The sequence below is a fragment of the Garra rufa genome, unplaced genomic scaffold (assembly GCF_049309525.1).
Source record: "Garra rufa unplaced genomic scaffold, GarRuf1.0 hap1_unplaced_001, whole genome shotgun sequence".
Taxonomy (NCBI): Eukaryota; Metazoa; Chordata; class Actinopteri; order Cypriniformes; family Cyprinidae; genus Garra; species Garra rufa.
The window spans coordinates 5902912-5926633 of record NW_027394276.1 but is presented as its reverse complement, the minus strand read 5'-3'; the positions used below and the strand labels follow the sequence as shown (position 1 = coordinate 5926633).

The 23722-nt window shown below is 39.3% G+C and overlaps 33 non-coding genes and 2 pseudogenes across 33 annotated transcripts; all 35 read left to right on the top strand.

Annotated features, from left to right (window-relative positions):
- The first annotated feature begins 3806 nt into the window (after positions 1-3806).
- LOC141303449 (5S ribosomal RNA) lies at positions 3807-3925 on the top strand. Its single transcript, XR_012343429.1, has one exon. It is a non-coding gene; the product is annotated as a 5S ribosomal RNA (ribosomal RNA).
- An 84-nt stretch (positions 3926-4009) lies between these two features.
- Positions 4010-4128, top strand: LOC141303673 (5S ribosomal RNA). Its single transcript, XR_012343652.1, has one exon. It is a non-coding gene; the product is annotated as a 5S ribosomal RNA (ribosomal RNA).
- A 730-nt stretch (positions 4129-4858) lies between these two features.
- On the top strand, positions 4859-4977 carry LOC141303448 (5S ribosomal RNA). Its single transcript, XR_012343428.1, has one exon. It is a non-coding gene; the product is annotated as a 5S ribosomal RNA (ribosomal RNA).
- Positions 4978-5061: 84 nt separating this feature from the next.
- LOC141303672 (5S ribosomal RNA) lies at positions 5062-5180 on the top strand. The gene has a single exon (XR_012343651.1). It is a non-coding gene; the product is annotated as a 5S ribosomal RNA (ribosomal RNA).
- A 730-nt stretch (positions 5181-5910) lies between these two features.
- On the top strand, positions 5911-6029 carry LOC141303199 (5S ribosomal RNA). The gene has a single exon (XR_012343183.1). It is a non-coding gene; the product is annotated as a 5S ribosomal RNA (ribosomal RNA).
- An 84-nt stretch (positions 6030-6113) lies between these two features.
- On the top strand, positions 6114-6232 carry LOC141303246 (5S ribosomal RNA). Its single transcript, XR_012343229.1, has one exon. It is a non-coding gene; the product is annotated as a 5S ribosomal RNA (ribosomal RNA).
- Positions 6233-6316: 84 nt separating this feature from the next.
- LOC141303446 (5S ribosomal RNA) lies at positions 6317-6435 on the top strand. Its single transcript, XR_012343427.1, has one exon. It is a non-coding gene; the product is annotated as a 5S ribosomal RNA (ribosomal RNA).
- A 730-nt stretch (positions 6436-7165) lies between these two features.
- On the top strand, positions 7166-7284 carry LOC141303198 (5S ribosomal RNA). Its single transcript, XR_012343182.1, has one exon. It is a non-coding gene; the product is annotated as a 5S ribosomal RNA (ribosomal RNA).
- Positions 7285-7368: 84 nt separating this feature from the next.
- LOC141303245 (5S ribosomal RNA) lies at positions 7369-7487 on the top strand. The gene has a single exon (XR_012343228.1). It is a non-coding gene; the product is annotated as a 5S ribosomal RNA (ribosomal RNA).
- An 84-nt stretch (positions 7488-7571) lies between these two features.
- On the top strand, positions 7572-7690 carry LOC141303445 (5S ribosomal RNA). The gene has a single exon (XR_012343426.1). It is a non-coding gene; the product is annotated as a 5S ribosomal RNA (ribosomal RNA).
- Positions 7691-9066: 1376 nt separating this feature from the next.
- Positions 9067-9185, top strand: LOC141303443 (5S ribosomal RNA). Its single transcript, XR_012343424.1, has one exon. It is a non-coding gene; the product is annotated as a 5S ribosomal RNA (ribosomal RNA).
- Positions 9186-9908: 723 nt separating this feature from the next.
- Positions 9909-10017, top strand: LOC141303695 (5S ribosomal RNA; annotated as a pseudogene).
- Positions 10018-10101: 84 nt separating this feature from the next.
- On the top strand, positions 10102-10220 carry LOC141303244 (5S ribosomal RNA). The gene has a single exon (XR_012343227.1). It is a non-coding gene; the product is annotated as a 5S ribosomal RNA (ribosomal RNA).
- An 84-nt stretch (positions 10221-10304) lies between these two features.
- On the top strand, positions 10305-10423 carry LOC141303537 (5S ribosomal RNA). Its single transcript, XR_012343517.1, has one exon. It is a non-coding gene; the product is annotated as a 5S ribosomal RNA (ribosomal RNA).
- Positions 10424-11801: 1378 nt separating this feature from the next.
- LOC141303196 (5S ribosomal RNA) lies at positions 11802-11920 on the top strand. The gene has a single exon (XR_012343179.1). It is a non-coding gene; the product is annotated as a 5S ribosomal RNA (ribosomal RNA).
- Positions 11921-12004: 84 nt separating this feature from the next.
- LOC141303243 (5S ribosomal RNA) lies at positions 12005-12123 on the top strand. Its single transcript, XR_012343226.1, has one exon. It is a non-coding gene; the product is annotated as a 5S ribosomal RNA (ribosomal RNA).
- Positions 12124-12207: 84 nt separating this feature from the next.
- LOC141303442 (5S ribosomal RNA) lies at positions 12208-12326 on the top strand. Its single transcript, XR_012343423.1, has one exon. It is a non-coding gene; the product is annotated as a 5S ribosomal RNA (ribosomal RNA).
- Positions 12327-13049: 723 nt separating this feature from the next.
- Positions 13050-13158, top strand: LOC141303694 (5S ribosomal RNA; annotated as a pseudogene).
- Positions 13159-13242: 84 nt separating this feature from the next.
- LOC141303242 (5S ribosomal RNA) lies at positions 13243-13361 on the top strand. The gene has a single exon (XR_012343225.1). It is a non-coding gene; the product is annotated as a 5S ribosomal RNA (ribosomal RNA).
- An 84-nt stretch (positions 13362-13445) lies between these two features.
- LOC141303536 (5S ribosomal RNA) lies at positions 13446-13564 on the top strand. The gene has a single exon (XR_012343516.1). It is a non-coding gene; the product is annotated as a 5S ribosomal RNA (ribosomal RNA).
- Positions 13565-14942: 1378 nt separating this feature from the next.
- LOC141303195 (5S ribosomal RNA) lies at positions 14943-15061 on the top strand. The gene has a single exon (XR_012343178.1). It is a non-coding gene; the product is annotated as a 5S ribosomal RNA (ribosomal RNA).
- An 84-nt stretch (positions 15062-15145) lies between these two features.
- Positions 15146-15264, top strand: LOC141303241 (5S ribosomal RNA). Its single transcript, XR_012343223.1, has one exon. It is a non-coding gene; the product is annotated as a 5S ribosomal RNA (ribosomal RNA).
- Positions 15265-15348: 84 nt separating this feature from the next.
- LOC141303441 (5S ribosomal RNA) lies at positions 15349-15467 on the top strand. Its single transcript, XR_012343421.1, has one exon. It is a non-coding gene; the product is annotated as a 5S ribosomal RNA (ribosomal RNA).
- A 1371-nt stretch (positions 15468-16838) lies between these two features.
- Positions 16839-16957, top strand: LOC141303440 (5S ribosomal RNA). Its single transcript, XR_012343420.1, has one exon. It is a non-coding gene; the product is annotated as a 5S ribosomal RNA (ribosomal RNA).
- A 1365-nt stretch (positions 16958-18322) lies between these two features.
- Positions 18323-18441, top strand: LOC141303599 (5S ribosomal RNA). The gene has a single exon (XR_012343579.1). It is a non-coding gene; the product is annotated as a 5S ribosomal RNA (ribosomal RNA).
- Positions 18442-18525: 84 nt separating this feature from the next.
- On the top strand, positions 18526-18644 carry LOC141303611 (5S ribosomal RNA). Its single transcript, XR_012343591.1, has one exon. It is a non-coding gene; the product is annotated as a 5S ribosomal RNA (ribosomal RNA).
- An 84-nt stretch (positions 18645-18728) lies between these two features.
- LOC141303547 (5S ribosomal RNA) lies at positions 18729-18847 on the top strand. The gene has a single exon (XR_012343527.1). It is a non-coding gene; the product is annotated as a 5S ribosomal RNA (ribosomal RNA).
- A 730-nt stretch (positions 18848-19577) lies between these two features.
- LOC141303194 (5S ribosomal RNA) lies at positions 19578-19696 on the top strand. Its single transcript, XR_012343177.1, has one exon. It is a non-coding gene; the product is annotated as a 5S ribosomal RNA (ribosomal RNA).
- Positions 19697-19780: 84 nt separating this feature from the next.
- LOC141303240 (5S ribosomal RNA) lies at positions 19781-19899 on the top strand. Its single transcript, XR_012343222.1, has one exon. It is a non-coding gene; the product is annotated as a 5S ribosomal RNA (ribosomal RNA).
- An 84-nt stretch (positions 19900-19983) lies between these two features.
- Positions 19984-20102, top strand: LOC141303439 (5S ribosomal RNA). Its single transcript, XR_012343419.1, has one exon. It is a non-coding gene; the product is annotated as a 5S ribosomal RNA (ribosomal RNA).
- A 1375-nt stretch (positions 20103-21477) lies between these two features.
- Positions 21478-21596, top strand: LOC141303193 (5S ribosomal RNA). The gene has a single exon (XR_012343176.1). It is a non-coding gene; the product is annotated as a 5S ribosomal RNA (ribosomal RNA).
- Positions 21597-21680: 84 nt separating this feature from the next.
- On the top strand, positions 21681-21799 carry LOC141303239 (5S ribosomal RNA). The gene has a single exon (XR_012343221.1). It is a non-coding gene; the product is annotated as a 5S ribosomal RNA (ribosomal RNA).
- Positions 21800-21883: 84 nt separating this feature from the next.
- LOC141303438 (5S ribosomal RNA) lies at positions 21884-22002 on the top strand. The gene has a single exon (XR_012343418.1). It is a non-coding gene; the product is annotated as a 5S ribosomal RNA (ribosomal RNA).
- Positions 22003-23374: 1372 nt separating this feature from the next.
- Positions 23375-23493, top strand: LOC141303192 (5S ribosomal RNA). The gene has a single exon (XR_012343175.1). It is a non-coding gene; the product is annotated as a 5S ribosomal RNA (ribosomal RNA).
- Positions 23494-23577: 84 nt separating this feature from the next.
- On the top strand, positions 23578-23696 carry LOC141303238 (5S ribosomal RNA). The gene has a single exon (XR_012343220.1). It is a non-coding gene; the product is annotated as a 5S ribosomal RNA (ribosomal RNA).
- Positions 23697-23722: the final 26 nt, after the last annotated feature.

The following is a 23722-nucleotide window of genomic DNA, read 5'->3' as shown; positions in this document are numbered from 1 at the left end:
TGCGTGTATGTATGTGTGTGTGAGTGTGTGTGAGTGTGTGAAAGTGTGTGCGAGTGTATGAGAGTGTGTGTGAGTGTCTGTGAGTGTGAGAGAGACCTCTGTGCACCTTGATACACCTCAGAAAATAAAAAAAAGCACCTCAGCTCTCAGAACTATATGGTAAACAAATACATAAATATACTTTCTTTATTTTTGTTTACTCCATGTCATTCTGAGAGCTGAGGTGCTTATTTAGATTTTCTCAGGGGTATCAAGGTGCACAAAGGTCTCTCTCACACTTTCACACACTTTCACTCACTTTCACACACTCACACACGCTCACACACACATACATACACGCACACTATAATATGTTGTTATACTCCATAGAACTCTATGTAAAACTAAGCTTTTTGTTGCAGGGAGAAAAAAAGAAAATCGGATGCTGCGCCAAAACTCACAATGCATGAAAGCCAATCTTCTTACTAATCGTTCACATGTCCAAGACTGTTAAAAAGGTAAAAAAAAATCCAGGCCACAATTACCTTTTATATTTAAAATTAGTAATTTTGTGGGGGTTTTTTCCCCAAATCAGTGACATCATTTAGGAATTTGGCAATTAAAGAGATAAAATCCTGAATTTTTTTTAAACATTTAGTATTTTTGAGCAGGACTGAGGTTGATTAATAGATTTATGCCAAAAAAATTGAAAAAATATTTATCTGATACATTTTTACAGCAGTTTAAAGTAGTGGCTGTTTTCAGCCACGAAACATAACGAAAGGGTAGTAAATTTGCCCAAAGTGTACTGTTGAGTTTTTGAAAAATTTCAAAGCATTTTCCCAAAATATGTATCAAAATAAGATTAGTCACCAAAAATCATTCCATTTGCTTTAACAGAGAAAAAGTTGTGGCCAAATTAAGACTCAACAGCACCCCTCAGTGGACGAAAACGTCCCTAACAACACATAAGGGTTAAAGAAATTTTTGAAAAGGAAGAGATTAATGAAAGAACAAGGATGGGGTTAATGAAATTGATATATAAAAGGAAAGGAGAAAAAGTAGATCTAAAAAACTACAGACCAATCACGATGTTGAATACAGATCTTAAGATTTTAGCGAAGGTTTTAGCAAACAGATTAAAGGAAGTAATGCCAAGTATAATTAAAACAAACCAAGCATATGGAGTCAAAGGAAGAGATATAGCCGACATAACAATGAGTATAAGGGACACGATATGGTACATGAAAGAAAAAAATGAAGAAGGATATATAATTAGTTTGGATTTTGAAAAAGCTTTTGATAGGGTTGAGCACGGGTATTTATTTGAGGTTTTAAGGAGTTTTGGGTTCGGGGAAAATTTTATTAAATGGATTGAGATTTTATATAAGGGTGCACTAACAAAGATAAAATGTAATGGGTTTTTAACAGAGTGTTTTAAAATAACAAGGTCAATAAGACAGGGTTGTCCACTCTCAGCATTATTGTACTCACTTGTTTCTGAACCCTTGGGACTGGCTATAAAACAGAATGAAAGAATAATAGGGATAGAAATTGAGGGAAATAAGGCTGAGGGGAAAGTTTTTCAATATGCTGATGACACAACAATAATTGTAAAGGGAAAAGAGAGTGTTAAAGAAGTTATGAAGTTGGTAAAAGAATATTGTAGTGGGTCTGGAAGTAAAGTAAATGAGGAGAAAACGGTATATATGAGATTTGGTAAAGCTATGGTTTTAATGGATTGTTTTAATTTTAAGGAAGTGGAAGAAATGAGGATTTTAGGAGTTGTAATGGGAAAGAATGAGAGGAAAGTAAGAGATGAAATGTGGGAGCAACTAGTAACAGATATAGAGAGAAGATTACATTTTTGGAAATTGAGAACTTTAAACTTGAAGGGGAAGGTTTTAATATTGAATGTTTTAATGGTTTCTAAACTTTGGTATGTTTTATATGTTTCTGAAATACCTTTATGGACAGAACGGAGGTTGAAGAAATGTTTTCTTGACTTTTTATGGGAGGGGAAACCAGCAAGGATTGCACATAATACGATTTTAGGGGCGATAGAGAAGGGGGGCTTAGGTTTAATGGATGTGGAACAGCGAAAAAATGCGTTGAGAGTAAAAATTGTTAAGAAATACCTGCAACAAGATAACAAAACTGAGTGGAAAAAAACAATGAAATACTTTTTAAACAAATGTGGGGATTTTAACATGGGGGACGGAATATTATGGATGAAAACAAAAATTTGGATGACGGAAGGATTACCCGAATTTTATAGAGAAATTTTTAGTGCCTGGGGGAATTTTTTAACGAAAATCGAGTACAATCCGCATGGAAGAGAAAACATTTTAAATCAACCTCTGTTCTTAAATAACAACATTTTAAAACAAGAGAAAGCAATATTTTTTAAAAAATGGATGGATGTGGGGATAACAAGAGTGAGAGATGTTTTGTATGAATTTAAAGAGGGTTTTTTTACCGATACAATATATTGTGGATGCGATGGAGGAAGCAAAAGAAGAATATAGTAAACAAGAAATAACAAATAAATATGAAATTATTAAAAATGCAATACCCAAAGAGTGGATTAAAAGAATAGAGAGTATGGAAGGAGAGCAAACAGAGGGAAATATTTTTGTGAAACTGGGGGGAAAAATGTATGATTTTAAAGAATGTACTGTAAAAATGTTTTATTGTGTTTTTAGAGATGGTGTTTTTAAAGAGCCGATTGTAAATAAGTACTGGGTGGAAAAATTCAAGGATCTAAAAGAAGAATGTATATGGAGAAACATGAGGGGGAGGTGTGTTGAAACAAAGTTAGGATGTTTGGAATATTTTATAAGGCATAAAGCGGTTTTTACTGAGTCTGTTTTAAACAAGGTGGGAATGGAACAAAATCCAATGTGTAAAGTGTGTCATGAAAAAGAAGAGGGGATTTTACATTTGTTTTTATATTGTAAGGAATTGGAGGATTTTCTAAGGAAATGTAAATGTTTAATTAAAGATGTGAGCGAAGGTTGGGATGAAAGTGTAATGGAATGGAAAAGAGTAGTGATGTTTGGTTGGGAAAAGAAGGGTCAACACAAAAAGTTTATAAATCTGTGTATAATGTTAATGAAAAGCGCAATTTGGGAAAGAAGAATTGTGGCCAAAAAAGAAAAAATGGTGTTAGAGGTTTGGACTGTTTTTAAAAGGAAAATAGAAGTATATGTAGAACAATTATATGTGTATTTTAAAAGTGAAAATATGCTGAAAGCTTTTTATGATGTTTTTACACCAACAGTTTGTAATGTTTTAGAGAATTTCATGTGCAAATTGCCAGGAAGAGAAAGAGCTTTCTAAATCTTAAGTATAAAAGGCATGATTTTAAACAAAAAATACGAGATGAGTAGATTATATTTTATCTTATTTTTAATTTTTTTTTCTTTTCTTTCGTCTTTGTGTGGACAACTATATTGTATTGTTGATGTTTCTATTGGTTGAAAATTCATCTTATGTTTAATGTGTTCCTTTTGCTTTGTTGATGATAATGTGATGTATTTTTTCATGTTTATTTATTTTATGTCGTGAGACTTCTAATGTGAAGCACACATTGGAAAATTTGTATTATGAAATTTCTTTAATAAAAAAAAAAAAAAAAAAAAAAGAGCGCCCGATCTCGTCTGATCTCGGAAGCAAAGCAGCGTCGGGCCTGGTTAGTACTTAGATGGGAGACCGCCTGGGAATACCAGGTGCTGTAAGCTTTTGCCTTTTCTTCACTATTTATATAATATGCTGGCTTTTACGGAGGCTGATCTTTAAATAGCTCACTTTTTGGAGCAGCCCTCGCTTACGGCCATACTGCGCTGAGACCGCCCGATCTCGTCTGATCTCGGAAGCAAAGCAGCGTCGGGCCTGGTTAGTACTTGGATGGGAGACCGCCTGGGAATACCAGGTGCTGTAAGCTTTTGCCTTTTCTTCACTATTTATATAATATGCTGGCTTTTATGGAGGCTGATCTTTAAATAGGCCACTTTTTGGAGCAGCCCTCGCTTACGGCCATACCGCGCTGAGACCGCCCAATCTCGTCTGATCTCGGAAACAAAGCAGCGTCGGGCCTGGTTAGTACTTGGATGGGAGACCGCCTGGGAATACCAGGTGCTGTAAGCTTTTGCCTTTTCTTCACTATTTATATAATATGCTGGCTTTTAGAAAGACGTGTTTTACCGCTCTATTTATTACAATCATTTAAATGTATTATAGAGTGTTAAGTGTTTTACATGTTTTTTTAGGCCATTTTATTGCTCTTAACATTTTAAGTGTATGTGTGTCTTAAATAAATGGATGGTTGGCCTGCCATGTGACTAGACACATGACAGGAAGCAGGAAGTACAACTGTATAAGAGAGCAGCATGACAAACAAAGGACAGTCACCAAACTGTTGGATTAAGGAGTTTGCTAATTTTAGAGCTCACCTTTCCATTCACCACCTGCAAACTTTGGATTACACTTTCTGTGGATTGTATATACAATGGTGGACACTCACATTGGACTTATCAACACACTAGGATTCTTGGACTGTTTTTAGGGTATGGACAAATGAACTGTATTCTTTTAACAGCATTTACCTAGTTTTATCGTGTTGTTTTAAAGTCTTTTATGTGAACCTTGTATATAAACCAAATCTATTTAAACCAATCTTCTTTTATGTCTCATTCTTTTAACCACTAGTCATCTCTCACAGTTAATTCTGACCCCATTTTAATGGTGTAACTCTGGACGGGAGACCGCCTGGGAATACCAGGTGCTGTAAGCTTTTGCCTTTTCTTCACTATTTATATAATATGCTGGCTTTTACGGAGGCTGATCTTTAAATAGCTCACTTTTTGGAGCAGCCCTCGCTTACGGCCATACTGCGCTGAGACCGCCCGATCTCGTCTGATCTCGGAAGCAAAGCAGCGTCGGGCCTGGTTAGTACTTGGATGGGAGACCGCCTGGGAATACCAGGTGCTGTAAGCTTTTGCCTTTTCTTCACTATTTATATAATATGCTGGCTTTTATGGAGGCTGATCTTTAAATAGGCCACTTTTTGGAGCAGCCCTCGCTTACGGCCATACCGCGCTGAGACCGCCCAATCTCGTCTGATCTCGGAAACAAAGCAGCGTCGGGCCTGGTTAGTACTTGGATGGGAGACCGCCTGGGAATACCAGGTGCTGTAAGCTTTTGCCTTTTCTTCACTATTTATATAATATGCTGGCTTTTAGAAAGACGTGTTTTACCGCTCTATTTATTACAATCATTTAAATGTATTATAGAGTGTTAAGTGTTTTACATGTTTTTTTAGGCCATTTTATTGCTCTTAACATTTTAAGTGTATGTGTGTCTTAAATAAATGGATGGTTGGCCTGCCATGTGACTAGACACATGACAGGAAGCAGGAAGTACAACTGTATAAGAGAGCAGCATGACAAACAAAGGACAGTCACCAAACTGTTGGATTAAGGAGTTTGCTAATTTTAGAGCTCACCTTTCCATTCACCACCTGCAAACTTTGGATTACACTTTCTGTGGATTGTATATACAATGGTGGACACTCACATTGGACTTATCAACACACTAGGATTCTTGGACTGTTTTTAGGGTATGGACAAATGAACTGTATTCTTTTAACAGCATTTACCTAGTTTTATCGTGTTGTTTTAAAGTCTTTTATGTGAACCTTGTATATAAACCAAATCTATTTAAACCAATCTTCTTTTATGTCTCATTCTTTTAACCACTAGTCATCTCTCACAGTTAATTCTGACCCCATTTTAATGGTGTAACTCTGGATGGGAGACCGCCTGGGAATACCAGGTGCTGTAAACTTTTGCCTTTTCTTCACTATTTATATAATATGATGGCTTTTACGGAGGCTGATCTATAAATAACCCACTTTTTGGAGCAGTCCTCGCTTACGGCCATACTGCGCTGAGTGCGCCCGATCTCGTCTGATCTCGGAAGCAAAGCAGCGTCGGGCCTGGTTAGTACTTGGATGGGAGACCCCCTGGGAATACCAGGTGCTGTAAGCTTTTGCCTTTTCTTCACTATTTATATAATATGATGGCTTTTACGGAGGCTGATCTATAAATAGCCCACTTTTTGGAGCAGTACTCGCTTACGGCCATACTGCGCTGAGAGCGCCCGATCTCGTCTGATCTCGGAAGCAAAGCAGCGTCGGGCCTGGTTAGTACTTAGATGGGAGACCGCCTGGGAATACCAGGTGCTGTAAGCTTTTGCCTTTTCTTCACTGTTTATATAATATGCTGGCTTTTACGGAGGCTGATCTTTAAATAGCCCACTTTTTGGAGCAGCCCTCGCTTACGGCCATACTGCGCTGAGACCGCCCGATCTCGTCTGATCTCGGAAGCAAAGCAGCGTCGGGCCTGGTTAGTACTTGGATGGGAGACCGCCTGGGAATACCAGGTGCTGTAAGCTTTTGCCTTTTCTTCACTATTTATATAATATGCTGGCTTTTAGAAAGACGTGTTTTACCGCTCTATTTATTACAATCATTTAAATGTATTATAGAGTGTTAAGTGTTTTACATGTTTTTTTAGGCCATTTTATTGCTCTTAACATTTTAAGTGTGTGTGTGTCTTAAATAAATGGATGGTTGGCCTGCCATGTGACTAGACACATGACAGGAAGCAGGAAGTACAACTGTATAAGAGAGCAGCATGACAAACAAAGGACAGTCACCAAACTGTTGGATTAAGGAGTTTGCTAATTTTAGAGCTCACCTTTCCATTCACCACCTGCAAACTTTGGATTACACTTTCTGTGGATTGTATATACAATGGTGGACACTCACATTGGACTTATCAACACACTAGGATTCTTGGACTGTTTTTAGGGTATGGACAAATGAACTGTATTCTTTTAACAGCATTTACCTAGTTTTATCGTGTTGTTTTAAAGTCTTTTATGTGAACCTTGTATATAAACCAAATCTATTTAAACCAATCTTCTTTTATGTCTCATTCTTTTAACCACTAGTCATCTCTCACAGTTAATTCTGACCCCATTTTAATGGTGTAACTCTGGATGGGAGACCGCCTGGGAATACCAGGTGCTGTAAACTTTTGCCTTTTCTTCACTATTTATATAATATGATGGCTTTTACGGAGGCTGATCTATAAATAACCCACTTTTTGGAGCTGTCCTCGCTTACGGCCATACTGCGCTGAGTGCGCCCGATCTCGTCTGATCTCGGAAGCAAAGCAGCGTCGGGCCTGGTTAGTACTTGGATGGGAGACCCCCTGGGAATACCAGGTGCTGTAAGCTTTTGCCTTTTCTTCACTATTTATATAATATGATGGCTTTTACGGAGGCTGATCTATAAATAGCCCACTTTTTGGAGCAGTACTCGCTTACGGCCATACTGCGCTGAGAGCGCCCGATCTCGTCTGATCTCGGAAGCAAAGCAGCGTCGGGCCTGGTTAGTACTTAGATGGGAGACCGCCTGGGAATACCAGGTGCTGTAAGCTTTTGCCTTTTCTTCACTGTTTATATAATATGCTGGCTTTTACGGAGGCTGATCTTTAAATAGCCCACTTTTTGGAGCAGCCCTCGCTTACGGCCATACTGCGCTGAGACCGCCCGATCTCGTCTGATCTCGGAAGCAAAGCAGCGTCGGGCCTGGTTAGTACTTGGATGGGAGACCGCCTGGGAATACCAGGTGCTGTAAGCTTTTGCCTTTTCTTCACTATTTATATAATATGCTGGCTTTTAGAAAGACGTGTTTTACCGCTCTATTTATTACAATCATTTAAATGTATTATAGAGTGTTAAGTGTTTTACATGTTTTTTTAGGCCATTTTATTGCTCTTAACATTTTAAGTGTGTGTGTGTCTTAAATAAATGGATGGTTGGCCTGCCATGTGACTAGACACATGACAGGAAGCAGGAAGTACAACTGTATAAGAGAGCAGCATGACAAACAAAGGACAGTCACCAAACTGTTGGATTAAGGAGTTTGCTAATTTTAGAGCTCACCTTTCCATTCACCACCTGCAAACTTTGGATTACACTTTCTGTGGATTGTATATACAATGGTGGACACTCACATTGGACTTATCAACACACTAGGATTCTTGGACTGTTTTTAGGGTATGGACAAATGAACTGTATTCTTTTAACAGCATTTACCTAGTTTTATCGTGTTGTTTTAAAGTCTTTTATGTGAACCTTGTATATAAACCAAATCTATTTAAACCAATCTTCTTTTATGTCTCATTCTTTTAACCACTAGTCATCTCTCACAGTTAAATCTGACCCCATTTTAATCTTGTAACTCTGGATGGGAGACCGCCTGGGAATACCAGGTGCTGTAAGCTTTTGCCTTTTCTTCACTATTTATATAATATGCTGGCTTTTAGAAAGACGTGTTTTACCGCTCTATTTATTACAATCATTTAAATGTATTATAGAGTGTTAAGTGTTTTACATGTTTTTTTAGACCATTTTATTGCTCTTATCATTTTAAGTGTGTGTGTGTCTTAAATAAATGGATGGTTGGCCTGCCATGTGACTAGACACATGACAGGAAGCAGGAAGTACAACTGTATAAGAGAGCAGCATGACAAACAAAGGACAGTCACCAAACTGTTGGATTAAGGAGTTTGCTAATTTTAGAGCTCACCTTTCCATTCACCACCTGCAAACTTTGGATTACACTTTCTGTGGATTGTATATACAATGGTGGACACTCACATTGGACTTATCAACACACTGGGATTCTTGGACTGTTTTTAGGGTATGGACAAATGAACTGTATTCTTTTAACAGCATTTACCTAGTTTTATCGTGTTGTTTTAAAGTCTTTTATGTGAACCTTGTATAAAAACCAAATCTATTTAAACCAATCTTCTTTTATGTCTCATTCTTTTAACCACTAGTCATCTCTCACAGTTAAATCTGACCCCATTTTAATCTTGTAACTCTGGATGGGAGACCGCCTGGGAATACCAGGTGCTGTAAGCTTTTGCCTTTTCTTCACTATTTATATAATATGCTGGCTTTTACGGAGGCTGATCTTTAAATAGCCCACTTTTTGGAGCAGCCCTCGCTTACGGCCATACTGCGCTGAGACCGCCCGATCTCGTCTGATCTCGGAAGCAAAGCAGCGTCGGGCCTGGTTAGTACTTGGATGGGAGACCGCCTGGGAATACCAGGTGCTGTAAGCTTTTGCCTTTTCTTCACTATTTATATAATATGCTGGCTTTTAGAAAGACGTGTTTTACCGCTCTATTTATTACAATCATTTAAATGTATTATAGAGTGTTAAGTGTTTTACATGTTTTTTAGGCCATTTTATTACTCTTAACATTTTAAGTGTGTGTGTGTCTTTAATAAATGGATGGTTGGCCTGCCATGTGACTAGACACATGACAGGAAGCAGGAAGTACAACTGTATAAGAGAGCAGCATGACAAAAAAAGTCACCAAACTGTTGGATTAAGGAGTTGCTAATTTTAGAGCTCACCTTTCCATTCACCACCTGCAAACTTTGGATTACACTTTCTGTGGATTGTATATACAATGGTGGACACTCACATTGGACTTATCAACACACTGGGATTCTTGGACTGTTTTTAGGGTATGGACAAATGAACTGTATTCTTTTAACAGCATTTACCTAGTTTTATCGTGTTGTTTTAAAGTCTTTTATGTGAACCTTGTATAAAAACCAAATCTATTTAAACCAATCTTCTTTTATGTCTCATTCTTTTAACCACTAGTCATCTCTCACAGTTAATTCTGACCCCATTTTAATGGTGTAACTCTGGATGGGAGACCGCCTGGGAATACCAGGTGCTGTAAACTTTTGCCTTTTCTTCACTATTTATATAATATGATGGCTTTTACGGAGGCTGATCTATAAATAACCCACTTTTTGGAGCAGTCCTCGCTTACGGCCATACTGCGCTGAGTGCGCCCGATCTCGGAAGCAAAGCAGCGTCGGGCCTGGTTAGTACTTGGATGGGAGACCCCCTGGGAATACCAGGTGCTGTAAGCTTTTGCCTTTTCTTCACTATTTATATAATATGATGGCTTTTACGGAGGCTGATCTATAAATAGCCCACTTTTTGGAGCAGTACTCGCTTACGGCCATACTGCGCTGAGAGCGCCCGATCTCGTCTGATCTCGGAAGCAAAGCAGCGTCGGGCCTGGTTAGTACTTAGATGGGAGACCGCCTGGGAATACCAGGTGCTGTAAGCTTTTGCCTTTTCTTCACTGTTTATATAATATGCTGGCTTTTACGGAGGCTGATCTTTAAATAGCCCACTTTTTGGAGCAGCCCTCGCTTACGGCCATACTGCGCTGAGACCGCCCGATCTCGTCTGATCTCGGAAGCAAAGCAGCGTCGGGCCTGTTTAGTACTTGGATGGGAGACCGCCTGGGAATACCAGGTGCTGTAAGCTTTTGCCTTTTCTTCACTATTTATATAATATGCTGGCTTTTAGAAAGACGTGTTTTACCGCTCTATTTATTACAATCATTTAAATGTATTATAGAGTGTTAAGTGTTTTACATGTTTTTTTAGGCCATTTTATTGCTCTTAACATTTTAAGTGTGTGTGTGTCTTAAATAAATGGATGGTTGGCCTGCCATGTGACTAGACACATGACAGGAAGCAGGATGTACAACTGTATAAGAGAGCAGCATGATAAACAAAGGACAGTCACCAAACTGTTGGATTAAGGAGTTTGCTAATTTTAGAGCTCACCTTTCCATTCACCACCTGCAAACTTTGGATTACACTTTCTGTGGATTGTATATACAATGGTGGACACTCACATTGGACTTATCAACACACTAGGATTCTTGGACTGTTTTTAGGGTATGGACAAATGAACTGTATTCTTTTAACAGCATTTACCTAGTTTTATCGTGTTGTTTTAAAGTCTTTTATGTGAACCTTGTATATAAACCAAATCTATTTAAACCAATCTTCTTTTATGTCTCATTCTTTTAACCACTAGTCATCTCTCACAGTTAAATCTGACCCCATTTTAATCTTGTAACTCTGGGTGGGAGACCGCCTGGGAATACCAGGTGCTGTAAGCTTTTGCCTTTTCTTCACTATTTATATAATATGCTGGCTTTTAGAAAGACGTGTTTTACCGCTCTATTTATTACAATCATTTAAATGTATTATAGAGTGTTAAGTGTTTTACATGTTTTTTTAGACCATTTTATTGCTCTTATCATTTTAAGTGTGTGTGTGTGTCTTAAATAAATGGATGGTTGGCCTGCCATGTGACTAGACACATGACAGGAAGCAGGAAGTACAACTGTATAAGAGAGCAGCATGACAAACAAAGGACAGTCACCAAACTGTTGGATTAAGGAGTTTGCTAATTTTAGAGCTCACCTTTCCATTCACCACCTGCAAACTTTGGATTACACTTTCTGTGGATTGTATATACAATGGTGGACACTCACATTGGACTTATCAACACACTGGGATTCTTGGACTGTTTTTAGGGTATGGACAAATGAACTGTATTCTTTTAACAGCATTTACCTAGTTTTATCGTGTTGTTTTAAAGTCTTTTATGTGAACCTTGTATAAAAACCAAATCTATTTAAACCAATCTTCTTTTATGTCTCATTCTTTTAACCACTAGTCATCTCTCACAGTTAATTCTGACCCCATTTTAATGGTGTAACTCTGGATGGGAGACCGCCTGGGAATACCAGGTGCTGTAAGCTTTTGCCTTTTCTTCACTATTTATATAATATGATGGCTTTTACGGAGGCTGATCTATAAATAACCCACTTTTTGGAGCAGTCCTCGCTTACGGCCATACTGCGCTGAGTGCGCCCGATCTCGTCTGATCTCGGAAGCAAAGCAGCGTCGGGCCTGGTTAGTACTTGGATGGGAGACCCCCTGGGAATACCAGGTGCTGTAAGCTTTTGCCTTTTCTTCACTATTTATATAATATGATGGCTTTTACGGAGGCTGATCTATAAATAGCCCACTTTTTGGAGCAGTACTCGCTTACGGCCATACTGCGCTGAGAGCGCCCGATCTCGTCTGATCTCGGAAGCAAAGCAGCGTCGGGCCTGGTTAGTACTTAGATGGGAGACCGCCTGGGAATACCAGGTGCTGTAAGCTTTTGCCTTTTCTTCACTATTTATATAATATGCTGGCTTTTACGGAGGCTGATCTTTAAATAGCCCACTTTTTGGAGCAGCCCTCGCTTACGGCCATACTGCGCTGAGACCGCCCGATCTCGTCTGATCTCGGAAGCAAAGCAGCGTCGGGCCTGGTTAGTACTTGGATGGGAGACCGCCTGGGAATACCAGGTGCTGTAAGCTTTTGCCTTTTCTTCACTATTTATATAATATGCTGGCTTTTAGAAAGACGTGTTTTACCGCTCTATTTATTACAATCATTTAAATGTATTATAGAGTGTTAAGTGTTTTACATGTTTTTTAGGCCATTTTATTACTCTTAACATTTTAAGTGTGTGTGTGTCTTTAATAAATGGATGGTTGGCCTGCCATGTGACTAGACACATGACAGGAAGCAGGAAGTACAACTGTATAAGAGAGCAGCATGACAAAAAAAGTCACCAAACTGTTGGATTAAGGAGTTGCTAATTTTAGAGCTCACCTTTCCATTCACCACCTGCAAACTTTGGATTACACTTTCTGTGGATTGTATATACAATGGTGGACACTCACATTGGACTTATCAACACACTGGGATTCTTGGACTGTTTTTAGGGTATGGACAAATGAACTGTATTCTTTTAACAGCATTTACCTAGTTTTATCGTGTTGTTTTAAAGTCTTTTATGTGAACCTTGTATAAAAACCAAATCTATTTAAACCAATCTTCTTTTATGTCTCATTCTTTTAACCACTAGTCATCTCTCACAGTTAATTCTGACCCCATTTTAATGGTGTAACTCTGGATGGGAGACCGCCTGGGAATACCAGGTGCTGTAAACTTTTGCCTTTTCTTCACTATTTATATAATATGATGGCTTTTACGGAGGCTGATCTATAAATAACCCACTTTTTGGAGCAGTCCTCGCTTACGGCCATACTGCGCTGAGTGCGCCCGATCTCGGAAGCAAAGCAGCGTCGGGCCTGGTTAGTACTTGGATGGGAGACCCCCTGGGAATACCAGGTGCTGTAAGCTTTTGCCTTTTCTTCACTATTTATATAATATGATGGCTTTTACGGAGGCTGATCTATAAATAGCCCACTTTTTGGAGCAGTACTCGCTTACGGCCATACTGCGCTGAGAGCGCCCGATCTCGTCTGATCTCGGAAGCAAAGCAGCGTCGGGCCTGGTTAGTACTTAGATGGGAGACCGCCTGGGAATACCAGGTGCTGTAAGCTTTTGCCTTTTCTTCACTGTTTATATAATATGCTGGCTTTTACGGAGGCTGATCTTTAAATAGCCCACTTTTTGGAGCAGCCCTCGCTTACGGCCATACTGCGCTGAGACCGCCCGATCTCGTCTGATCTCGGAAGCAAAGCAGCGTCGGGCCTGTTTAGTACTTGGATGGGAGACCGCCTGGGAATACCAGGTGCTGTAAGCTTTTGCCTTTTCTTCACTATTTATATAATATGCTGGCTTTTAGAAAGACGTGTTTTACCGCTCTATTTATTACAATCATTTAAATGTATTATAGAGTGTTAAGTGTTTTACATGTTTTTTTAGGCCATTTTATTGCTCTTAACATTTTAAGTGTGTGTGTGTCTTAAATAAATGGATGGTTGGCCTGCCATGTGACTAGACACATGACAGGAAGCAGGATGTACAACTGTATAAGAGAGCAGCATGATAAACAAAGGACAGTCACCAAACTGTTGGATTAAGGAGTTTGCTAATTTTAGAGCTCACCTTTCCATTCACCACCTGCAAACTTTGGATTACACTTTCTGTGGATTGTATATACAATGGTGGACACTCACATTGGACTTATCAACACACTAGGATTCTTGGACTGTTTTTAGGGTATGGACAAATGAACTGTATTCTTTTAACAGCATTTACCTAGTTTTATCGTGTTGTTTTAAAGTCTTTTATGTGAACCTTGTATATAAACCAAATCTATTTAAACCAATCTTCTTTTATGTCTCATTCTTTTAACCACTAGTCATCTCTCACAGTTAAATCTGACCCCATTTTAATCTTGTAACTCTGGGTGGGAGACCGCCTGGGAATACCAGGTGCTGTAAGCTTTTGCCTTTTCTTCACTATTTATATAATATGCTGGCTTTTAGAAAGACGTGTTTTACCGCTCTATTTATTACAATCATTTAAATGTATTATAGAGTGTTAAGTGTTTTACATGTTTTTTTAGACCATTTTATTGCTCTTATCATTTTAAGTGTGTGTGTGTGTCTTAAATAAATGGATGGTTGGCCTGCCATGTGACTAGACACATGACAGGAAGCAGGAAGTACAACTGTATAAGAGAGCAGCATGACAAACAAAGGACAGTCACCAAACTGTTGGATTAAGGAGTTTGCTAATTTTAGAGCTCACCTTTCCATTCACCACCTGCAAACTTTGGATTACACTTTCTGTGGATTGTATATACAATGGTGGACACTCACATTGGACTTATCAACACACTGGGATTCTTGGACTGTTTTTAGGGTATGGACAAATGAACTGTATTCTTTTAACAGCATTTACCTAGTTTTATCGTGTTGTTTTAAAGTCTTTTATGTGAACCTTGTATAAAAACCAAATCTATTTAAACCAATCTTCTTTTATGTCTCATTCTTTTAACCACTAGTCATCTCTCACAGTTAATTCTGACCCCATTTTAATGGTGTAACTCTGGATGGGAGACCGCCTGGGAATACCAGGTGCTGTAAGCTTTTGCCTTTTCTTCACTATTTATATAATATGATGGCTTTTACGGAGGCTGATCTATAAATAACCCACTTTTTGGAGCAGTCCTCGCTTACGGCCATACTGCGCTGAGTGCGCCCGATCTCGTCTGATCTCGGAAGCAAAGCAGCGTCGGGCCTGGTTAGTACTTGGATGGGAGACCCCCTGGGAATACCAGGTGCTGTAAGCTTTTGCCTTTTCTTCACTATTTATATAATATGATGGCTTTTACGGAGGCTGATCTATAAATAGCCCACTTTTTGGAGCAGTACTCGCTTACGGCCATACTGCGCTGAGAGCGCCCGATCTCGTCTGATCTCGGAAGCAAAGCAGCGTCGGGCCTGGTTAGTACTTAGATGGGAGACCGCCTGGGAATACCAGGTGCTGTAAGCTTTTGCCTTTTCTTCACTATTTATATAATATGCTGGCTTTTACGGAGGCTGATCTTTAAATAGCCCACTTTTTGGAGCAGCCCTCGCTTACGGCCATACTGCGCTGAGACCGCCCGATCTCGTCTGATCTCGGAAGCAAAGCAGCGTCGGGCCTGGTTAGTACTTGGATGGGAGACCGCCTGGGAATACCAGGTGCTGTAAGCTTTTGCCTTTTCTTCACTATTTATATAATATGCTGGCTTTTAGAAAGACGTGTTTTACCGCTCTATTTATTACAATCATTTAAATGTATTATAGAGTGTTAAGTGTTTTACATGTTTTTTAGGCCATTTTATTACTCTTAACATTTTAAGTGTGTGTGTGTCTTTAATAAATGGATGGTTGGCCTGCCATGTGACTAGACACATGACAGGAAGCAGGAAGTACAACTGTATAAGAGAGCAGCATGACAAACAAAGGACAGTCACCAAACTGTTGGATTAAGGAGTTTGCTAATTTTAGAGCTCACCTTTCCATTCACCACCTGCAAACTTTGGATTACACTTTCTGTGGATTGTATATACAATGGTGGACACTCACATTGGACTTATCAACACACTGGGATTCTTGGACTGTTTTTAGGGTATGGACAAATGAACTGTATTCTTTTAACAGCATTTACCTAGTTTTATCGTGTTGTTTTAAAGTCTTTTATGTGAACCTTGTATATAAACCAAATCTATTTAAACCAATCTTCTTTTATGTCTCATTCTTTTAACCACTAGTCATCTCTCACAGTTAAATCTGACCCCATTTTAATCTTGTAACTCTGGATGGGAGACCGCCTGGGAATACCAGGTGCTGTAAGCTTTTGCCTTTTCTTCACTATTTATATAATATGCTGGCTTTTAGAAAGACGTGTTTTACCGCTCTATTTATTACAATCATTTAAATGAATTATAGAGTGTTAAGTGTTTTACATGTTTTTTTAGGCCATTTTATTGCTCTTAACATTTTAAGTGTGTGTCTTAAATAAATGGATGGTTGGCCTGCCATGTGACTAGACACATGACAGGAAGCAGGAAGTACAACTGTATAAGAGAGCAGCATGACAAACAAAGGACAGTCACCAAACTGTTGGATTAAGGAGTTTGCTAATTTTAGAGCTCACCTTTCCATTCACCACCTGCAAACTTTGGATTACACTTTCTGTGGATTGTATATACAATGGTGGACACTCACATTGGACTTATCAACACACTGGGATTCTTGGACTGTTTTTAGGGTATGGACAAATGAACTGTATTCTTTTAACAGCATTTACCTAGTTTTATCGTGTTGTTTTAAAGTCTTTTATGTGAACCTTGTATAAAAACCAAATCTATTTAAACCAATCTTCTTTTATGTCTCATTCTTTTAACCACTAGTCATCTCTCACAGTTAATTCTGACCCCATTTTAATGTTGTAACTCTGGATGGGAGACCGCCTGGGAATACCAGGTGCTGTAAGCTTTTGCCTTTTCTTCACTATTTATATAATATGCTGGCTTTTACGGAGGCTGATCTTTAAATAGCCCACTTTTTGGAGCAGCCCTCGCTTACGGCCATACTGCGCTGAGACCGCCCGATCTCGTCTGATCTCGGAAGCAAAGCAGCGTCGGGCCTGGTTAGTACTTGGATGGGAGACCGCCTGGGAATACCAGGTGCTGTAAGCTTTTGCCTTTTCTTCACTATTTATATAATATGCTGGCTTTTAGAAAGACGTGTTTTACCGCTCTATTTATTACAATCATTTAAATGTATTATAGAGTGTTAAGTGTTTTACATGTTTTTTAGGCCATTTTATTACTCTTAACATTTTAAGTGTGTGTGTGTCTTTAATAAATGGATGGTTGGCCTGCCATGTGACTAGACACATGACAGGAAGCAGGAAGTACAACTGTATAAGAGAGCAGCATGACAAAAAAAGTCACCAAACTGTTGGATTAAGGAGTTGCTAATTTTAGAGCTCACCTTTCCATTCACCACCTGCAAACTTTGGATTACACTTTCTGTGGATTGTATATACAATGGTGGACACTCACATTGGACTTATCAACACACTGGGATTCTTGGACTGTTTTTAGGGTATGGACAAATGAACTGTATTCTTTTAACAGCATTTACCTAGTTTTATCGTGTTGTTTTAAAGTCTTTTATGTGAACCTTGTATATAAACCAAATCTATTTAAACCAATCTTCTTTTATGTCTCATTCTTTTAACCACTAGTCATCTCTCACAGTTAAATCTGACCCCATTTTAATCTTGTAACTCTGGATGGGAGACCGCCTGGGAATACCAGGTGCTGTAAGCTTTTGCCTTTTCTTCACTATTTATATAATATGCTGGCTTTTAGAAAGACGTGTTTTACCGCTCTATTTATTACAATCATTTAAATGTATTATAGAGTGTTAAGTGTTTTACATGTTTTTTTAGGCCATTTTATTGCTCTTAACATTTTAAGTGTGTGTCTTAAATAAATGGATGGTTGGCCTGCCATGTGACTAGACACATGACAGGAAGCAGGAAGTACAACTGTATAAGAGAGCAGCATGACAAACAAAGGACAGTCACCAAACTGTTGGATTAAGGAGTTTGCTAATTTTAGAGCTCACCTTTCCATTCACCACCTGCAAACTTTGGATTACACTTTCTGTGGATTGTATATACAATGGTGGACACTCACATTGGACTTATCAAGACACTGGGATTCTTGGACTGTTTTTAGGGTATGGACAAATGAACTGTATTCTTTTAACAGCATTTACCTAGTTTTATCGTGTTGTTTTAAAGTCTTTTATGTGAACCTTGTATAAAAACCAAATCTATTTAAACCAATCTTCTTTTATGTCTCATTCTTTTAACCACTAGTCATCTCTCACAGTTAATTCTGACCCCATTTTAATGTTGTAACTCTGGATGGGAGACCGCCTGGGAATACCAGGTGCTGTAAGCTTTTGCCTTTTCTTCACTATTTATATAATATGATGGCTTTTACGGAGGCTGATCTATAAATAACCCACTTTTTGGAGCAGTCCTCGCTTACGGCCATACTGCGCTGAGTGCGCCCGATCTCGTCTGATCTCGGAAGCAAAGCAGCGTCGGGCCTTGTTAGTACTTGGATGGGAGACCGCCTGGGAATACCAGGTGCTGTAAGCTTTTGCCTTTTCTTCACTATTTATATAATATGATGGCTTTTACGGAGGCTGATCTATAAATAGCCCACTTTTTGGAGCAGTACTCGCTTACGGCCATACTGCGCTGAGAGCGCCCGATCTCGTCTGATCTCGGAAGCAAAGCAGCGTCGGGCCTGGTTAGTACTTAGATGGGAGACCGCCTGGGATTACCAGGTGCTGTAAGCTTTTGCCTTTTCTTCACTATTTATATAATATGCTGGCTTTTACGGAGGCTGATCTTTAAATAGGCCACTTTTTGGAGCAGCCCTCGCTTACGGCCATACCGCGCTGAGACCGCCCAATCTCGTCTGATCTCGGAAGCAAAGCAGCGTCGGGCCTGGTTAGTACTTGGATGGGAGACCGCCTGGGAATACCAGGTGCTGTAAGCTTTTGCCTTTTCTTCACTATTTATATAATATGCTGGCTTTTAGAAAGACGTGTTTTACCGCTCTATTTATTACAATCATTTAAATGTATTATAGAGTGTTAAGTGTTTTACATGTTTTTTTAGGCCATTTTATTGCTCTTAACATTTTAAGTGTGTGTGTGTCTTAAATAAATGGATGGTTGGCCTGCCATGTGACTAGACACATGACAGGAAGCAGGAAGTACAACTGTATAAGAGAGCAGCATGACAAACAAAGGACAGTCACCAAACTGTTGGATTAAGGAGTTTGCTAATTTTAGAGCTCACCTTTCCATTCACCACCTGCAAACTTTGGATTACACTTTCTGTGGATTGTATATACAATGGTGGACACTCACATTGGACTTATCAACACACTGGGATTCTTGGACTGTTTTTAGGGTATGGACAAATGAACTGTATTCTTTTAACAGCATTTACCTAGTTTTATCGTGTTGTTTTAAAGTCTTTTATGTGAACCTTGTATAAAAACCAAATCTATTTAAACCAATCTTCTTTTATGTCTCATTCTTTTAACCACTAGTCATCTCTCACAGTTAATTCTGACCCCATTTTAATGGTGTAACTCTGGATGGGAGACCGCCTGGGAATACCAGGTGCTGTAAGCTTTTGCCTTTTCTTCACTATTTATATAATATGATGGCTTTTACGGAGGCTGATCTATAAATAACCCACTTTTTGGAGCAGTCCTCGCTTACGGCCATACTGCGCTGAGTGCGCCCGATCTCGTCTGATCTCGGAAGCAAAGCAGCGTCGGGCCTGGTTAGTACTTGGATGGGAGACCCCCTGGGAATACCAGGTGCTGTAAGCTTTTGCCTTTTCTTCACTATTTATATAATATGATGGCTTTTACGGAGGCTGATCTATAAATAGCCCACTTTTTGGAGCAGTACTCGCTTACGGCCATACTGCGCTGAGAGCGCCCGATCTCGTCTGATCTCGGAAGCAAAGCAGCGTCGGGCCTGGTTAGTACTTAGATGGGAGACCGCCTGGGAATACCAGGTGCTGTAAGCTTTTGCCTTTTCTTCACTATTTATATAATATGCTGGCTTTTACGGAGGCTGATCTTTAAATAGCCCACTTTTTGGAGCAGCCCTCGCTTACGGCCATACTGCGCTGAGACCGCCCGATCTCGTCTGATCTCGGAAGCAAAGCAGCGTCGGGCCTGGTTAGTACTTGGATGGGAGACCGCCTGGGAATACCAGGTGCTGTAAGCTTTTGCCTTTTCTTCACTATTTATATAATATGCTGGCTTTTAGAAAGACGTGTTTTACCGCTCTATTTATTACAATCATTTAAATGTATTATAGAGTGTTAAGTGTTTTACATGTTTTTTAGGCCATTTTATTACTCTTAACATTTTAAGTGTGTGTGTGTCTTTAATAAATGGATGGTTGGCCTGCCATGTGACTAGACACATGACAGGAAGCAGGAAGTACAACTGTATAAGAGAGCAGCATGACAAACAAAGGACAGTCACCAAACTGTTGGATTAAGGAGTTTGCTAATTTTAGAGCTCACCTTTCCATTCACCACCTGCAAACTTTGGATTACACTTTCTGTGGATTGTATATACAATGGTGGACACTCACATTGGACTTATCAACACACTGGGATTCTTGGACTGTTTTTAGGGTATGGACAAATGAACTGTATTCTTTTAACAGCATTTACCTAGTTTTATCGTGTTGTTTTAAAGTCTTTTATGTGAACCTTGTATATAAACCAAATCTATTTAAACCAATCTTCTTTTATGTCTCATTCTTTTAACCACTAGTCATCTCTCACAGTTAAATCTGACCCCATTTTAATCTTGTAACTCTGGGTGGGAGACCGCCTGGGAATACCAGGTGCTGTAAGCTTTTGCCTTTTCTTCACTATTTATATAATATGCTGGCTTTTAGAAAGACGTGTTTTACCGCTCTATTTATTACAATCATTTAAATGTATTATAGAGTGTTAAGTGTTTTACATGTTTTTTTAGACCATTTTATTGCTCTTATCATTTTAAGTGTGTGTGTGTCTTAAATAAATGGATGGTTGGCCTGCCATGTGACTAGACACATGACAGGAAGCAGGAAGTACAACTGTATAAGAGAGCAGCATGACAAACAAAGGACAGTCACCAAACTGTTGGATTAAGGAGTTTGCTAATTTTAGAGCTCACCTTTCCATTCACCACCTGCAAACTTTGGATTACACTTTCTGTGGATTGTATATACAATGGTGGACACTCACATTGGACTTATCAACACACTGGGATTCTTGGACTGTTTTTAGGGTATGGACAAATGAACTGTATTCTTTTAACAGCATTTACCTAGTTTTATCGTGTTGTTTTAAAGTCTTTTATGTGAACCTTGTATAAAAACCAAATCTATTTAAACCAATCTTCTTTTATGTCTCATTCTTTTAACCACTAGTCATCTCTCACAGTTAATTCTGACCCCATTTTAATGGTGTAACTCTGGATGGGAGACCGCCTGGGAATACCAGGTGCTGTAAGCTTTTGCCTTTTCTTCACTATTTATATAATATGATGGCTTTTACGGAGGCTGATCTATAAATAACCCACTTTTTGGAGCAGTCCTCGCTTACGGCCATACTGCGCTGAGTGCGCCCGATCTCGTCTGATCTCGGAAGCAAAGCAGCGTCGGGCCTGGTTAGTACTTGGATGGGAGACCCCCTGGGAATACCAGGTGCTGTAAGCTTTTGCCTTTTCTTCACTATTTATATAATATGATGGCTTTTACGGAGGCTGATCTATAAATAGCCCACTTTTTGGAGCAGTACTCGCTTACGGCCATACTGCGCTGAGAGCGCCCGATCTCGTCTGATCTCGGAAGCAAAGCAGCGTCGGGCCTGGTTAGTACTTAGATGGGAGACCGCCTGGGAATACCAGGTGCTGTAAGCTTTTGCCTTTTCTTCACTATTTATATAATATGCTGGCTTTTACGGAGGCTGATCTTTAAATAGCCCACTTTTTGGAGCAGCCCTCGCTTACGGCCATACTGCGCTGAGACCGCCCGATCTCGTCTGATCTCGGAAGCAAAGCAGCGTCGGGCCTGGTTAGTACTTGGATGGGAGACCGCCTGGGAATACCAGGTGCTGTAAGCTTTTGCCTTTTCTTCACTATTTATATAATATGCTGGCTTTTAGAAAGACGTGTTTTACCGCTCTATTTATTACAATCATTTAAATGTATTATAGAGTGTTAAGTGTTTTACATGTTTTTTAGGCCATTTTATTACTCTTAACATTTTAAGTGTGTGTGTGTCTTTAATAAATGGATGGTTGGCCTGCCATGTGACTAGACACATGACAGGAAGCAGGAAGTACAACTGTATAAGAGAGCAGCATGACAAACAAAGGACAGTCACCAAACTGTTGGATTAAGGAGTTTGCTAATTTTAGAGCTCACCTTTCCATTCACCACCTGCAAACTTTGGATTACACTTTCTGTGGATTGTATATACAATGGTGGACACTCACATTGGACTTATCAACACACTGGGATTCTTGGACTGTTTTTAGGGTATGGACAAATGAACTGTATTCTTTTAACAGCATTTACCTAGTTTTATCGTGTTGTTTTAAAGTCTTTTATGTGAACCTTGTATATAAACCAAATCTATTTAAACCAATCTTCTTTTATGTCTCATTCTTTTAACCACTAGTCATCTCTCACAGTTAAATCTGACCCCATTTTAATCTTGTAACTCTGGATGGGAGACCGCCTGGGAATACCAGGTGCTGTAAGCTTTTGCCTTTTCTTCACTATTTATATAATATGCTGGCTTTTAGAAAGACGTGTTTTACCGCTCTATTTATTACAATCATTTAAATGAATTATAGAGTGTTAAGTGTTTTACATGTTTTTTTTAGGCCATTTTATTGCTCTTAACATTTTAAGTGTGTGTCTTAAATAAATGGATGGTTGGCCTGCCATGTGACTAGACACATGACAGGAAGCAGGAAGTACAACTGTATAAGAGAGCAGCATGACAAACAAAGGACAGTCACCAAACTGTTGGATTAAGGAGTTTGCTAATTTTAGAGCTCACCTTTCCATTCACCACCTGCAAACTTTGGATTACACTTTCTGTGGATTGTATATACAATGGTGGACACTCACATTGGACTTATCAACACACTGGGATTCTTGGACTGTTTTTAGGGTATGGACAAATGAACTGTATTCTTTTAACAGCATTTACCTAGTTTTATCGTGTTGTTTTAAAGTCTTTTATGTGAACCTTGTATAAAAACCAAATCTATTTAAACCAATCTTCTTTTATGTCTCATTCTTTTAACCACTAGTCATCTCTCACAGTTAATTCTGACCCCATTTTAATGGTGTAACTCTGGATGGGAGACCGCCTGGGAATACCAGGTGCTGTAAGCTTTTGCCTTTTCTTCACTATTTATATAATATGATGGCTTTTACGGAGGCTGATCTATAAATAACCCACTTTTTGGAGCAGTCCTCGCTTACGGCCATACTGCGCTGAGTGCGCCCGATCTCGTCTGATCTCGGAAGCAAAGCAGCGTCGGGCCTGGTTAGTACTTGGATGGGAGACCCCCTGGGAATACCAGGTGCTGTAAGCTTTTGCCTTTTCTTCACTATTTATATAATATGATGGCTTTTACGGAGGCTGATCTATAAATAGCCCACTTTTTGGAGCAGTACTCGCTTACGGCCATACTGCGCTGAGAGCGCCCGATCTCGTCTGATCTCGGAAGCAAAGCAGCGTCGGGCCTGGTTAGTACTTAGATGGGAGACCGCCTGGGAATACCAGGTGCTGTAAGCTTTTGCCTTTTCTTCACTATTTATATA